We start from the raw sequence: 14,798 nt of genomic DNA on the forward strand, positions 1-14,798 counted from the left end.
CGGGATTGAGAGGGACCCTGAACAAATGAACCAGGGGGCCACACGGTCTATCTCCTTCACAAAAGATCCTAAGACTTTGCTGGAGACCTTCAAGTTTCGCTCTTTGAGAGCTGTCTGCAGTGCCGTGACTAATGACGGTGCATTCCCCATGGTGCCTCCTTATTTACAGAGAACCATCAACCATCATCCTAAAAAGCAGGGGCCTCTCGGAACTTACCCCTCCGGGCTTTCTTCTGACCTGCAGTTCTGAATCCTCTCCAGATGTCTGAAGGGTCCTCCCTGTGCCGGTGATGTTCTGGTTCCCGGGATTCGGCACCACTTGTCGCGTGCCCTGTCCTCGCCGGCAAGAACAGCATGCAACAACAGCAGGATTCTTCTGCAGAAAGCTTTATTCTTCAGCTCTTTGTGAAACAAATGAGTTGGGCAGGACCCAGAGGGGAAGGAGAGGCTTGCTTATATAGTTCTCATGCTCTGACCTGGTTGGTGCGGCTCCATATGCCTTATTAGCATAACCATTTGGTGGGTCTCATTGGTCCTTATGCCAAGGCGCAATTAGCATGTAGTTTAGTGGTGTGGGATGATTTGTCATTAGGAAGTTCGGGGCCTTCCGGCTGCCCTGCATTGGGCGCTATTTTCTGAGCGCGGCTGCCAACAGTGATGGATGTTAATTAGCTTAATTGTAGTAGTACTTTTGCAATACTTACATGTGACAAAACATCAACTTGTACACCTTAAATATATACAATTTTTTTATATGTTAGATACCTCAATAAAACTGCTAGAAAAATATTTTAAAGGTAAGGTTTGTTGTTATTTGGAACTTCTACTCAGTCTCTAAAATTCATGGATCACTCATTCTAAAAAAAAAATAGAAAATTAATGTTCATCCTATATGAGACCTTTCATATACTATTCTGGATCAGAATAGTATATGTGTGCTGAAAGGAAAAAATAAGTTGTAATCAATAATTTTGATTATTTAAAAAAATATACTTCTAGTTTTCATTTTCCTCTTTATATGATATCAATTTCACTGCAATGAAGAAAAAACATTTTTATAACTAATATTTATAACTAATATTTCAATCAATTGAAAAATCTGATTGAGTTTTCTGTGAACAACCAATTGTCATTCATTTGCATTGCTGAGGCCAGTGTTATAAATCAGTAATGAGAACATGGTTGTTTTTCTTTGATGATAGATCTCTTTTTGAGGATCAACCTAGCCTTTTTTTCTGAATTTCAGAGAGACTACAGGAACCTAGATTCATTTCCAGGTATTAGTAAAGAACTAGAGGAAAGGAAACATAATTCCGAGTGTCCTGAAAATCACCTGTTGTTCAAAAAATTCAAAATCCATTAAGTCTTCCAGACCAAATGCTGAGCCCAGAATTAATTTGGAAGAGCATTCCAGTGGTCCACAAATCTATGGAAGTAATTGTGTAGTGTTTTCTCTATCTATTAATATGTGAGTTTTAGTGTTTGCCTAGTAAGGACTAAGGCCCTCAGCTACTCCAGATGTCAGGACTGCTGATGGCTGACAGCTCTAAACTCAACCTCTCTCCAGGAATTGTCCTCAGTTGAGAAGATGCTTTTCCTAAATGCAAGCTCCTTCTCCAGTGTATGGATCTAATGACTGCTCTGTGGAGGTGGATAAAAGACAACTCCCCTGTCTTAAAACAGAATGAGTCTCTAAGTCCATCCCTGATCCAGAACTTCCCACAGGGTTTGCTAAGGCCTTTATTATGACTGCATTGCAGGTCGGCTTCTTCCCAACTCAGCCCTACCCCTTTCTCCCTCATAGTGGATCCCCTGAGCACTTTCCAATAAACCTGCTGCATGAAAACCTCAGAGTCAGAGTCTGTTTCCCAGAGAAACCTCCCTGTGACATGGATGTATAGATAGATAGACGAATAAAGCACAACATTCCTTCACACTGTGTATTTAAACAAATCCATCTTCTGTGAACAAATTTATAGTCAGAACCTCTTGGTGGCCCCAAAGGAAAGCACCCTGAGTTGTATCATGTACATTCTATGAATTTCCTTTTAACAACCACCCCACCACACAAAAAAATTAACAAATAGGGATACAGATACTGAAACCTCATCTATTAGTTATAGAAAATAATCTGCTCACAAGACTAAAGGCTTCTTTTGGGGTTGGACAAACCAAAGATTCTTCAGTTCAAATAGAATGTTTCTAAGCCAGGTTGGGGAGTTCTAGTAACTAACCTACAACCTAGATTTCTAGGTAAGTATGACAAACTCCTTCTCCAGAATGAGAGTTGAAATCTCATAGCATCAAGCCACAGCAGAGAGTCCCCAGTAGCTCTGTATTATCAAATGTATATCCAAGCTTTACAGGCAGAGTGTGAAGTTTGCATTTCCCTTATGTCTTTACTATTTACGTAAAGAAACTAGGCTGGAATGAAGATGAACTAAGATAAACTATTTCCTTTGGTTTTCCCTAAACTGTTATGTGTAGCTAAATGGTTCTTCACCAGTGATTTTGCTCCCAGAAGACATTTGAAATTATCTGGAGACGTTTTTGAATGTCTCAGCTTTGGAGGGGAAATGTTATTGGCATCTAGTGAGCAGAGGCTGGAATGCTGCTGAATTCCATGCAATGCACTGTGCAGACTTCCTAAACAAGGAAGTATCTCCTCCAAAATGTCGGTAGGTTGAGAAACCCTGCTGGAAGGCACTCAACAATTAGAAAGGGACAGAGTTACTCCACTCCTCCTGCTCAAGACTACTAAATTAACCAAACAAGTTCTGTAAACACTGCACTCTTTGTAAACAGCTCCACAGTTAACTTTGCTTCTTTTTTTCATATGCTACAGACTTCCAAAGATCATACAGCATTTTCAGATTTCCCAACATCAGCAGCTGAAGGAAAAATGATGCGAATTGCAGAAATGCACAATACCATGCTGATCTGATGTTTGATGGCTTGCAGAGTGTGAGTTTTGTTTATATATAATTGTATATATTATGTATATATATTATTTATCTTTCTGTTCTTTTGTACATTAGTGATTATGTGACAGTGAAATCCATAACATCTGATAATAATGCTGATGATGTAACCTCTGTGAAAATAAAAATACATGTTTTTCTAGCAGTCTTTTCTTGAGGTAAAAATGCTGTTGAACTGCTGCTATAGCACTTCAATTCAACAAATATTTATTGTGCTTACCATATAAAGTTTCATAAAGTAGCTTATCATTCCTGCCTGGACAATTTACATTTTTCCTTGTGGCTGACCACTTAGAATTGTGACTAATCTGTTTAAACCAACTTAAATTTTATTTCTTTTTAATAATCTGCTTTCAGAGGTACAAAAAAAAAAAAAGATTTCACTTTCCTAGCCCAGACCACTAGCACCACAAGAAAAACTTTAGAGGAGTTTGTTTAGATATGGATTTTTTTTCATTGTAAAATACTATTTGCAGAAAATTAGCTGATGAGCTATTTGTCAGATCAGTTTTATTTTTTTAAGAAACAATTTTTTGTTTACAATAAAAAATTTTTTATTGTTAGAGAAACATCTTGTAATCATCTATTTTGGGGCAAGTTAGATTGTAAGGCTTGTTAGTCTAATTGTATTACAGAGACTACAGGCAAAGCACCCGTCTCAGGCATGAGGATGGATTCTCTCCTAGGAACTGGACTCATTCTCGCCACTTCTACTACAAATCATGATAGTGTGACTTAGATACTAACTCCCTATAGCTGTCAGGAGTTTGACATTTTTCCCTATGAAATTTCCGTTGTCTGCACAAAATAAGGATATTTGTTAAAAACAATTCTCCATTTGTGACCTCAAAGATGGTTTAAAGTTTACCGGAATGATACTATGTCACTCTTTTTTATGTTAAGTCCATAAATTGTAAGACTTGATTTTGGTTTGAGTTTTTCAGCTCAGAAAATATAGGCAATCCAAAGTCAGGATTAGCCTTCAGTGTGTGGAAAAGTAGCCAGGATAACTTGAGGACAGTCAGGCAAAGATGTTAAGTCCTAAGGTTATGGCAGTGGAAGAGCTCAGGCTGTCAGAGCGCCTGGGTCCCGCTGCCTATCAGATGCAGGGTATTTGGTTAGGTTCTAGTAGGTGCCAGCCAGTAGCCCTATGCTTGTTACAAATGTTAGCAGGAAAACACGTGAGGGTTGTCTTATTTCTGGTGAAGGCCAGGAATAGAAACCTAATAATGAAAAATAGAGAGTGGAATATACAGACTGGCTATATTCAAATCTCAGCCCTACCACTTGCAGATTATATATAGACAAATATCTTAATCTCTTTGTATCTTAGTTTCTTTACCTGTGAAATTAGAAAATAACAGTACATCTATGGTTGTGAATGAAAGTTAATGTATGTAGCAATAACATTCTACCTCTTAGCTACTATTATGGTAAGTAGTTTAGCCTCAAATATTAACCTGTAAAATTAGAGGAAAAAAACACTTCCCATTTTCACAAATGAGTTTAAATTTTGTGTTGGTATAGGCAATAAAATGATTCTAACCGGTACTTTTACTCAAGGAACATTTTATTAAGAAATGTTAATCTTGATAGTTGTTCTGCACTTCAAATGAGCTAGGGTTCAGGCTCTAGTCATACCACAAATAAGATTGGCCCAAATTAAACAGAACCTAATTATTAAGTGTTTTCTAAAAACAGAGTTACATTGAATGTGAAAGTAATCACAAATCATAAAGTTCTATTACAAAGACTTTGGCCTTGGGATTAAATGGAGAAAATAAAAGGATTACAGTGTTCAGTCCTTCCATGGATATCATTAAAAAGGAGTTCAGGATGGAATTCTAAATAGGCTCAAGAAGAATTTACATAAATCATAAATAATGTGCCAAAAGAATTGTGGATATTTGGTTTATATAATTATATTTTAGGATTCTTTTTTTAAGGAAGATTGCTTGAAAAGAAATAATTGTCTTCCCAAAGCAATTTTTATTGCCCCTGTAGAGACAAAATATTATCCCAATTAGATTATTTTAAATGAGCAGGATGATTATCATGAACATAGAAATTATTAGTGAATATTAGACCCTACAGTATAATACAAAGAACAGTGAATCTGAATCAGAATTGAGGTGCCTGTCTGGGTTTTGCTTCTGTGCAACTATGTGGGTATAGATAAGACTATGTGGGTATAGATAAGACAATTCATTTCAGTAAGCCTTTTTCAGTTGTAAAAGTAAATAATAATTCCTACCTTTACTTCACAAGTTTAATTAAGACCAGATGAAAACAACTTCATAAGTCTTTGTAAACAGTGAAACTGTATCAAATACGTCATAATAACCATAATTATTATCATTTTGCCTTAATTAAGGGAAATCAACCCACTGATCCATCACTATAGTCATTTTTAAATAAATCACGTCCATTCCAGGTTACTTAATGATAATTTAAATATACTACACTGATGGAGATTGGTCTGAATGATCCCATATAATTTATGTTTTAGGCAAATTTCAGTTAAATGAGGAAACGATCTTTTTGAAAATTTTAAAATACTGTATACTTCAGTTTTTTAAAATTTCCTTCAGTTTATATTTAAGTTCCTAAGACTTGAAAACATATAATTCAAAATTCAGACATTTTGGTATAACATCAATTAGTTGAGGAATGAACAACTTGAGGGAAAACTGTGGTGGTCCACCCTAATGCAAAACTATGTCCTAAGAATATGGACCATTTTTGAAAGTGAGAACTTCAGTTCGAGGAACCTAATATTAATAGACATAGATTTTTGTATTTTCTAAATATCACTCAATGATTTTAATAAGGTTAGCTTTGCTGTCTTTTACATGATTATTTTACAGTAGATGCAAATCATCAAAAATACGCTTAGCAGCTCATTTTCAAGTAAGACCAAGAGAAGAAAATTTTGTATGCAGAAGATCAGAGTAATTCACTGATCTAGTCCTGAGAATGAGAAGCAATTAAGCCTACAAAAAATTTTGAATTCTTTCTGCAAACAGCTCTACTTTCATTACACTTTCTAATTCTAATATATGCATATTTGTCCAATTTGTAAATTTTGTTTGTATGCAAGTCATATTTTGAACAAACATTTTAATTGTTGCATACATAAAGAAAATATTTTTATTCTGCTACACTCTAACAGTGTCCTCCTCAGTGAGGTGGGCATATGTTCAATCACCTTGTCCTGTTCTTCTCTTGACACCTTTTTCAGTGTAGGTACCAGGGTCCCTGCTGAACAGAGAGTGAGCCTTATGACCCCGTCCCTACTGTCAGTTGATTCAAAAGGGTACGTTCTGATTCATATTTGACTAATGGGCTTTTTTGTCTATGGAACAGGAATTTGTATTGAGGCTATATTAATTCTACTTAGGGTGTGTTGACACTAGATTGAGGACATGACCGAAGTAACAGAGAAAGTAAATAAGCAGAAAGAGAGGAAAACAAAATAAAACAAAAAACATCCAAATAAAACCACCATCAAACTGAGAACACAACAGAGAGAAGTCATCAAGTGGCTCCAGAGAGACTATTGTTCCAGTAGATTTCCAGTTCCGTGCAAGTCCCTGCTATACTTTATAAGCTTGCTTTAGATTAAGTACACCCTTTTCCCTTATATTAAATCCCCATTTCTGCTTAAGCCAGTAGGTGTAACTAACTTGCACAATTTACACATTTGCAAATGAAGAAATGGATGTACAGATCCTCAGAGGTAAAATTCACAGGTTACACTGTGCCAAAGATGGACTAGGACTCTGTTATTCCACTGTTCCTTCTTTGTTCAGTGTTCATTTAAAATAGTCCATTCCATTTGCCTTCATGTTTTTTTCTGTTTAGATTCTCCTATTACTTTGTCTTCCCACCCCTTACTAGATCTCATGTAGCCTAAATCAAACTCTGCACATTTTATGAACTATAAAGTCCCACAATTTAGTGAGGAAAAATAAACCCAAAACAAAACACTGCAAACATCTAAAAGACTTCAATTAGAGGAATATAGCATTCAGAGCACATGTTTTTAAATGTAGAGCTTTTAATTGTCCATAAGCAACAGAACCTTTCTGGAGGATGCAGTATTACATTCATACCATTATTCCTGGGAGGGGCATCTCTCTGAAATGTAAGAAATTATATACAATGTATAGTTTATTAAGTCATAACAGAAAAAAAGAGCAGAAACAAGGATTCACTTGTTCATTCATGAACAGTTTCTACCTATTTTCTTACAAGAGAAAACCAGAGATTGAGGGTATAAAGAACAAAATCCAACCAGCATTTTTAGCACCTTACAATTAAGATCAAAGCCTTCTCAAAATCCAGCTGTGAATTATTTTAATTAGCTTGCTACTCAGTATAACACATATTGCAAATATTCCTTCTTGAATAACTTCCTTGAATAATGCAGCTGGGAGTATAGTCGGTTAAGCATTGATGCAGCTGGGTAGCTGAAAAGATGAAAATCAAATGTGAATTCTGATGAAGTAATTTCATTTTGAGCCTTTCATATTTCTTCCCCCCTAAATTAAAAAAGAAATGAAACCTCGAGTTCAGCTGGTTCACTGCCTACTCCATACCAATTCACATTTTCAGATAATCAGAGTATTTTGCCCAAAATGAATACTAAACACAAAATTCTATTTTCTCACCTAATGGTGAGAAATTTTTTTATGTATGGAGCTTATAGTAATTTTCTCTGATAATGTAATAGCTGACCTGCTTTGTGAAGAGAGGTGAACATGTTATTATTGCTAATAAAGCATAAATGTTGCTGTAATTTCTCATTATGAGATGTTATCTTCTCTACAAACATTCACTTATAGCATATTAGTTTCAATATGAATTCTATTGTGAAACAGCTGCAATGATTACCCTGGGATAATCTTTCCATTGTGAAATAATATCAGAAAGGCTTCAGGGACCATTTTTTCCCCTATGTACTTTTAATGCAATGAATATCTGCAGGAATTCAATCAGCTGATAACTTCATAATTTCAAACTGCCACAAAATCCAATAAATACAATGGAATATCTCCTTGTTTTAGTTATATGTATGATAGCCCATTTTAATTACAGTATAAATTTTAGTTTTAGATCTCATTTGTTTTGTGTTAATATGTTTAAGTACATTGGAGTTAAAAATTTTTGAGCCATTTTTTTGACGAGCAAAATTTTTTATTCATTAATTCATTCATATACTTACCAATAAATATTTATTGAGGACTCACATGAACCAGGTGGTATGTTAGACACTAGAAATACAGAAAATAATAGTATAAATGTTGGCTTTCTGATCCACAGTTTTTCAGAGAAAGAGAGACCATTTAACAGATAAAAAGAGTCTGCATTCCTTTCAGATTGGCTGAAAAAAAATAAAGTGACAATACAAAATGCTGGCAAAAATGTGAAAAATGGGACCACTCTTCATTGCTGGTGGGAAGGCAAAGTAGTCCAGCCACTGTAGAAACTTGTTTGGCAGTTTCTTACAAAAATAAGTATGCAACTACCCTATGACACAACATTTATACTCCTGGGAATTTCTCAGAGAAACGAAAGCTTGGATCATGCAAAAGTCTGGACACAAATGTCTACAGCAGTTTTGTTCATAATAGCCTAATACTGTAAACAGCCCATATGTCCTTCAAAAAATGAATAGTTAAACAAACTGTAACATACATGCACCACGGAATACTATGTTTATCAATAAAAAAGAACTAATTGTGATTTATGCAATGACTTGTATGAAACTCCAGGGAGTTATGATGAGTGAAAATATCCAATGAAAGTCACAGGTGGCATTACTCCACTTGGGGAATATTTTTGAAATAAAAAAATCATTGAAAAGGAGAACAGATTAGTGGTTGTCAATGGGAGGAGGCAGGCATGATTATCAGAGGGCACCAGGAGGGATACTCATGGTGAAGTATGCCTGTTCAGTACTTTTGTGCAGTATCTTGACTAGGGTGGAAGATAGATGAACATGCAGATGTGATTCAATTGCATAAAACTAAATACAAACACACACTCAAGTGAGTACAGACAAAAGAGGGGAAATCTAAATAAGATCAGTGGATTGTATCGGTTTCAGTTTTTTGGTTGTGATATTATATTATTGATTTGCAAAATGTTACTATTGGAAAAAACTGAGGAAAGTGTACAGAGGGTCTCTTTGTATCAATTCTTACAACTATATTGAATATACAAACCTCAAAATTTTCAATAAAAATAGTATAATAAAAGGTGGGAGTTATTTTCATAGAAATTTGCAGGGTATATAGTACAACTACATGGAGACCAAGGAATATTTGTGTATGCAACTATGTGCATCTTTTCCATTGCTGATTGATTCATTCACTCATTCAGTAGGTATTTATTTAGCACCTAGTATGCTCCAAGAACAGATGATTTAGTGAGTAAAACACAATCTTGGTCTCATGTTGCTTCCATTCTAGTGGGGAGAGATAAACAATTTTTTAAATATAGGTGATATATATAGTATATTTAATTGTGAAAAGTTATATGAAGAAAAATAAAGCAGGGAATGGTGAACAAAAAAAAACAAGAGACATGGGGTGGGGTAGGTGATAAATACTTTGACATTTACTCTGAATGAAAAGGGTAATCATGGAGAGAAATACCACTTTATTTCATTTTTCATTTATTTTTGAAGAATAATGTAATTACATACAGTACACCTATCATATATGTAAAGTCAGATAACTTTTTATTGAACCTATTTTGTAATCAACACCCTGATAAGAAACAAAATCCACCTCATGGATTCCACCTCCTGCTACCCTTTGGTCACAACAAATCTAGCAGAGAAACACATCAACAGATACAAACAAAATTAACTCTTCCAATTTGGAGGCCCTCTTGTGGATCTGGAGCTAAAGATCTGTTCTGAATTCTGGCTCCAACTCTAGATATTCACATGGGCTTAAGTTTTCTCATTAAATGACAATAAAAATGAGCTTAGTTTACAGGATCTTACAAACATCAGGGATAATGATAGGTCTTTAAAATTGTTAAGGTGTGAATACATTAAAGTTATTAGAACAAATATAAATCTTGACTTACTAACAGCTACAGGTCTTTCTTTTTAAAGAGCTTTATTATTTTTAAATTATGAGGTATTACATATTTCTTATTTAATTCTTACACTCCTCTGGTAATTCAGCTACCACTTAGTTTGTTTTCATTAACAGTTTTCAACACATACCAATTTAATAATGACTTCTCTAGATATATTATTGCAATTGACAGATTTTGAGTAATATTCCTGTTCTTAAAATTTACTGAGTAAATATGGCCAAGGTTTGTATAAAGCTAATTTTTTTCCTGAAATGACAAGTAACTATTCACATCCTAAGAAAAGCATGTGATTTTTCAAATAAAATGTACTATCTTCCACATTGTTTCCATTAGTTTTTTTCTCACCTTAAGGGGTTTGTCTTTCTAGTGAGCGGATGAATGAAAAATCTGTCTACTTACAAAATTCAATAAAGTTCATTAACGTTTCTTAAATTATTTCAATTTCATTTATGTGATAAGATTTTTTTTCTGTTATTCTATTCAGCAGGTGTTATACACTTCACAATTTTTTTCCAGAACACAGTAATAGCATAATAGCCATGTTTTACTTCTGATTTTTGACTTATTTAAAACTTCTCTTTTTTGATCAAGCTGTGACAATGTTATAATTTTGAACAGTTTTACAAACTGCAGAAAATGCTATAAACAGATCTCCCACAATGCTAATTAGATTTAACTGTATGTTGCAATTAACTTTAAATATGAATGTTTCAATATTCCTAGAATTTAAATGAATGTAAACCACTCATTTGGGAGATAAATATTGAGTGGTCAAATGTACCTTATATATTCTTTCCTATTAGAAATCTTTTCAAATTACACTTGGTTTGCTTTCCTGTGTAAATTTAAAAGACATACTGGTGGTATTAATAGCAATTTAAAACAGACACCAGTGAAATAAAATAAGGGCCTTAATGGCAGAGAGTAACTGGATTCTGATCTTTCAGCAAACAATTAACAAGCTATTAATTAATCCTGAAGGGGTGGTAAACTCAAATGCTTATAATGACCAGAAGACATTTGTCATCTTTGTAATTTTGAAAAGTGTTCCAGTGTAGGCAGTTACTACACTAAGAACATGCAAACACATGTGTGGGTGTTTGTGTGCATGTGCATGTGCTAGCCTGGGTTACACTTCAGGTGAATTCATTTTCTCAGATCAGTTACTCACCCTTTAGGGTAGTCAACATGTAGTCAAAAAGACTTCATATGAGAGATAGCTACTAAAGATGGCTACTTTATTATGGTACTTTGAGCTACCTATCTACATAGGAAGTTTTCCTAATTAGCAAAATAAATGCCACAATTTTTTGTGTCAATATTGCAATCCATATTTTGCATACTGGCTAGAATAGTCTTAGGACAATCCTTGCAAGAGGTTCTGCCTGTGACACACCTCACATCCTTCTGGCCTCACCTAATTCTAGCAGCTACTGCAATAAATATTGCATGTTGGCTTCCATGCAGTTTGTAACGACCAACATCCTACCAAATTTGGTATGTCCTTTATTCTGGTTAAGAAAATATATGAGCGAAGTATTTCATACACCAATAATTTGTAGGCATATTTAGCTGACTGGTGATCTGTGAAACGCTGTCTTCAGTCAGGTGTTAAGTTTTTTATATTGTGCTCAAATATATTATGAAAATATTGGTTAAAACAAAGTTAAATAGATTAATTTATTGTAGGACAACACAGAATCCTTAATATGGTAAAGAATACTGTGACTTTCAAAACAGAGCTTCTACACAATGTATACATTACACCCAGAAAAACACACACATAGTAGGGAAGCAGCAATAGCAAAGTGTTTATAAAGTACTCACCTATGACAAGCTCTATCTAGTTTCTAGATTATAAATTCTCAACAAGGTAATGGGCTACATTTATAAATAAAGAAAAAAACCTAAAATGTTAAATATTTTTATTTTCCCAATTCCTAGTCTTTTACTTCTAAAAATTTTTATTTTCAGGGGAACAAAATTATTTACTTAGGTTAAGGTGGTTGACCTCCATTATCTTTACCAATTGCAGAAGGATTTTGTTAAGCTCCTCAGGAAATACAGGAGGGGTTTTACTTGATTGGATTTCTCCAGAAAACTGGAAGTGATTCACTGAACATATTTATTTATCCCTTGCAAGGTGCATGATGTCTGATTAAAAATAGGGCCTATCTGAATTTTTCCTTAGAACACCAGAAGAGTTGTGTACCAACCTTTTTGAAGCGGTGATGCAGGAGCAGGCCAGACATAGCAATAAGGAAACAGTATTGATTCTAACCAAAGACAGCTGAACCCAGAAGAAGTCTGTGACCCACAAAATTTTTCAGTTTGCCAGATCTAGTTAGAACTTTCCACAACTAATTTTTTTCTCCATATGGATACCTTCCTGTGTGATGTAATCACTTTGAATTTTCCACTCAAATTTTCCTCTGAAGTGTAACTACATGTGAATCCTAAACTAGTTAATATTTACATTGAAAAAAGTGATTTTATAGTTATGACTTTATTTATAAAGTTGTCCTGTTTCTCTGGAAACTAGTAGAGACCACGCACCATGAGACATCCAGCCATCCTCAGTACTGTGGATGAAAGAATGCACATCAGTCCAGTTTGGTCTGTTTTCTTTGTATGTTTTGCCTTTCTCTTCCCACAAGGCTCTGCTCTCCTTAAGATCTAATTGATCTGTATATTTGCTTCTGAATATACTAACTTACCTGCTGGAAATATTTTGATCTACTCATGAATATTGATTATATATGTTTAATAAGTAAGTAACTGCAGTATCCAATCTAACTTCTTATGAACCCTTCAAAAGGATTTTTATGGACTCTTCAAAACTGTATCTCAAAGACAGTAATACTTTAGATGGACCATAAGTTTGGTCTAGTTAAACAGTACCCCACACTGAAGTTGCCTGGAAGTACTCTAGTGCTTCCACAAGGACCCATGCATTTTTCAAATTATCTTTTGTGATTTAGTTGCCTGAATTTTGTCAGCCAAGTACATTTGACAATCTTAACAAACCTATATTCAATATAGTAAATATTTTCCTTATAAGAATATATGGACATAACATTATATTATTGATCCTTAGAATAATAAAGAGATAATTATTACAAAAAGACTCATTCCCTTTGGCAGAATGTAGTATAAACTGTTAATAGGCCTCCTCAATTATCCTTTGAAATGCTTTCTAGAATCAAATTTCCCAATGTTTTCCATTTTTCAAGAATTTAGACTGGGACCACTTAATTTACATACTATTTGTACCATAGAGTTGCTTGTTCTGCAATATGCTAAACAAATACGTTGTTTAGTGTATGCACAGACACTTCTCATATGGAAAAGTTGCACTTTTGATCATGCACTGTCTAAATCTAGCATCTTAGGTGTTGCAGGTACAGCTAAATTCAGATTGACCTATCAGATTATTGCAATTTAGTGGGCCATTGCCTGCATGTGTGAATTATTATTACAACATCACAGATGGCTAGAACAGATCTTCACTGACTGTTGGAATTAATAGTGCATCAACTTACTGTGACATAAACTGCTTTGGCAAGGGAAAGGGTAAATGACTAGATGTAGTAGGCATTTAATTTCTAGACATTCATATGAGAAGCAGTTGTGGAGAATCTATATGATTAAAATTGGACATTTACTTAATTTAATAGATGCTAGATGTAAGGAAAACTTTTATAAAGCCTATACTGAACCTGCAGCAAGAATGATTTTCAAGTAATCTAGTTTTATGACTTATCACTATAAATGGCTAGGACCTCCAGTACTCCATTGAATAAAAGTGGTGAGAATGGGTACCCTTGTCTTGTTCCCTATCTTTCAGTTTTTTGCTGTTAAGTATGGTCTTGACTGTGGGTTTATCACATATGGCCTTTATTATATTGAGGTACTTGCCTTCTACACCCATTTTGTTAAAAGTTTTTATCATGAATGGATGTTGAATTTTTTCAAATATTTTCTCAGCATCTATTGAGATGATCATGTGATTTTTGTCCTTTTGTTGAGGTTGTGTAGGATGTTGACAGAATTTTGAATATTGTACCATCCTCACATCCCTGGAATAAATCCCATTTGATCATAATGGATGATCTTCTTAATGTACTTTTGAATTCTGTTTGATAGTATTTTGTTGAGTATTTTTGCATCTATGTTCATCAAGCATATTGGTTTGTAATTTTCTTTTATTTTGGTGTCTTTTGCTTTGGTAATCAAGTGATGCTGGCCTCAGAGAATGAGTTTGCAAGTATTCCTTCTTCATCTACTTTCTGGAAAACTTTAAGGAGGATGGATATTAGATCTTCTTTAAATGATAAAATTCAAGTGGTGAAGCTATCTGGCTCAGGGGTTTTCTTCTTAGGTAGTTTTATGATTACCAACTCAATTTCATTGCTGGTAATTAGTCTGTTCATATTTTCTGTTTCTTCCTGGATCAGCCTTGGAAGGTTGTATTTTTATAGAGTTTTTCTATTTCTTCTAGGTTATCCAATTTGTTAGCATATAATTTTTCATAGTATTTTCTCTTAATTCTTTGTATTTCTGTGGTGTCCATAGTGACATTTCCTTTCTCATTTCGGATTCTACTTATATGTGCACACTCTTTTTTTCTTGAAAGTCTGGCTAGGGTTTTATCAATTTTGTATTTTCTTGAAGAAACAGCTCCTGCTTTCATTGATT

The 14,798-nt window shown here is 34.3% G+C and overlaps 1 long non-coding RNA gene across 4 annotated transcripts in view; it reads left to right on the top strand.

The window, feature by feature from the left end:
- Window positions 1-2,769: 2,769 nt before the first annotated feature.
- Window positions 2,770-14,798, top strand: part of LOC140848204 (uncharacterized) — a 33,019-nt gene continuing 20,990 nt past the window's right edge. For all 4 annotated transcript variants that reach the window (XR_012128769.1, XR_012128768.1, XR_012128766.1 and 1 more), the window contains exon 1: window positions 2,770-2,964. This is a non-coding gene — a long non-coding RNA (uncharacterized lncRNA). The remainder of the gene's footprint in view (window positions 2,965-14,798) is intronic.

This window comes from Manis javanica, chromosome 3 (assembly GCF_040802235.1).
Source record: "Manis javanica isolate MJ-LG chromosome 3, MJ_LKY, whole genome shotgun sequence".
NCBI classification, from domain to species: Eukaryota; Metazoa; Chordata; class Mammalia; order Pholidota; family Manidae; genus Manis; species Manis javanica.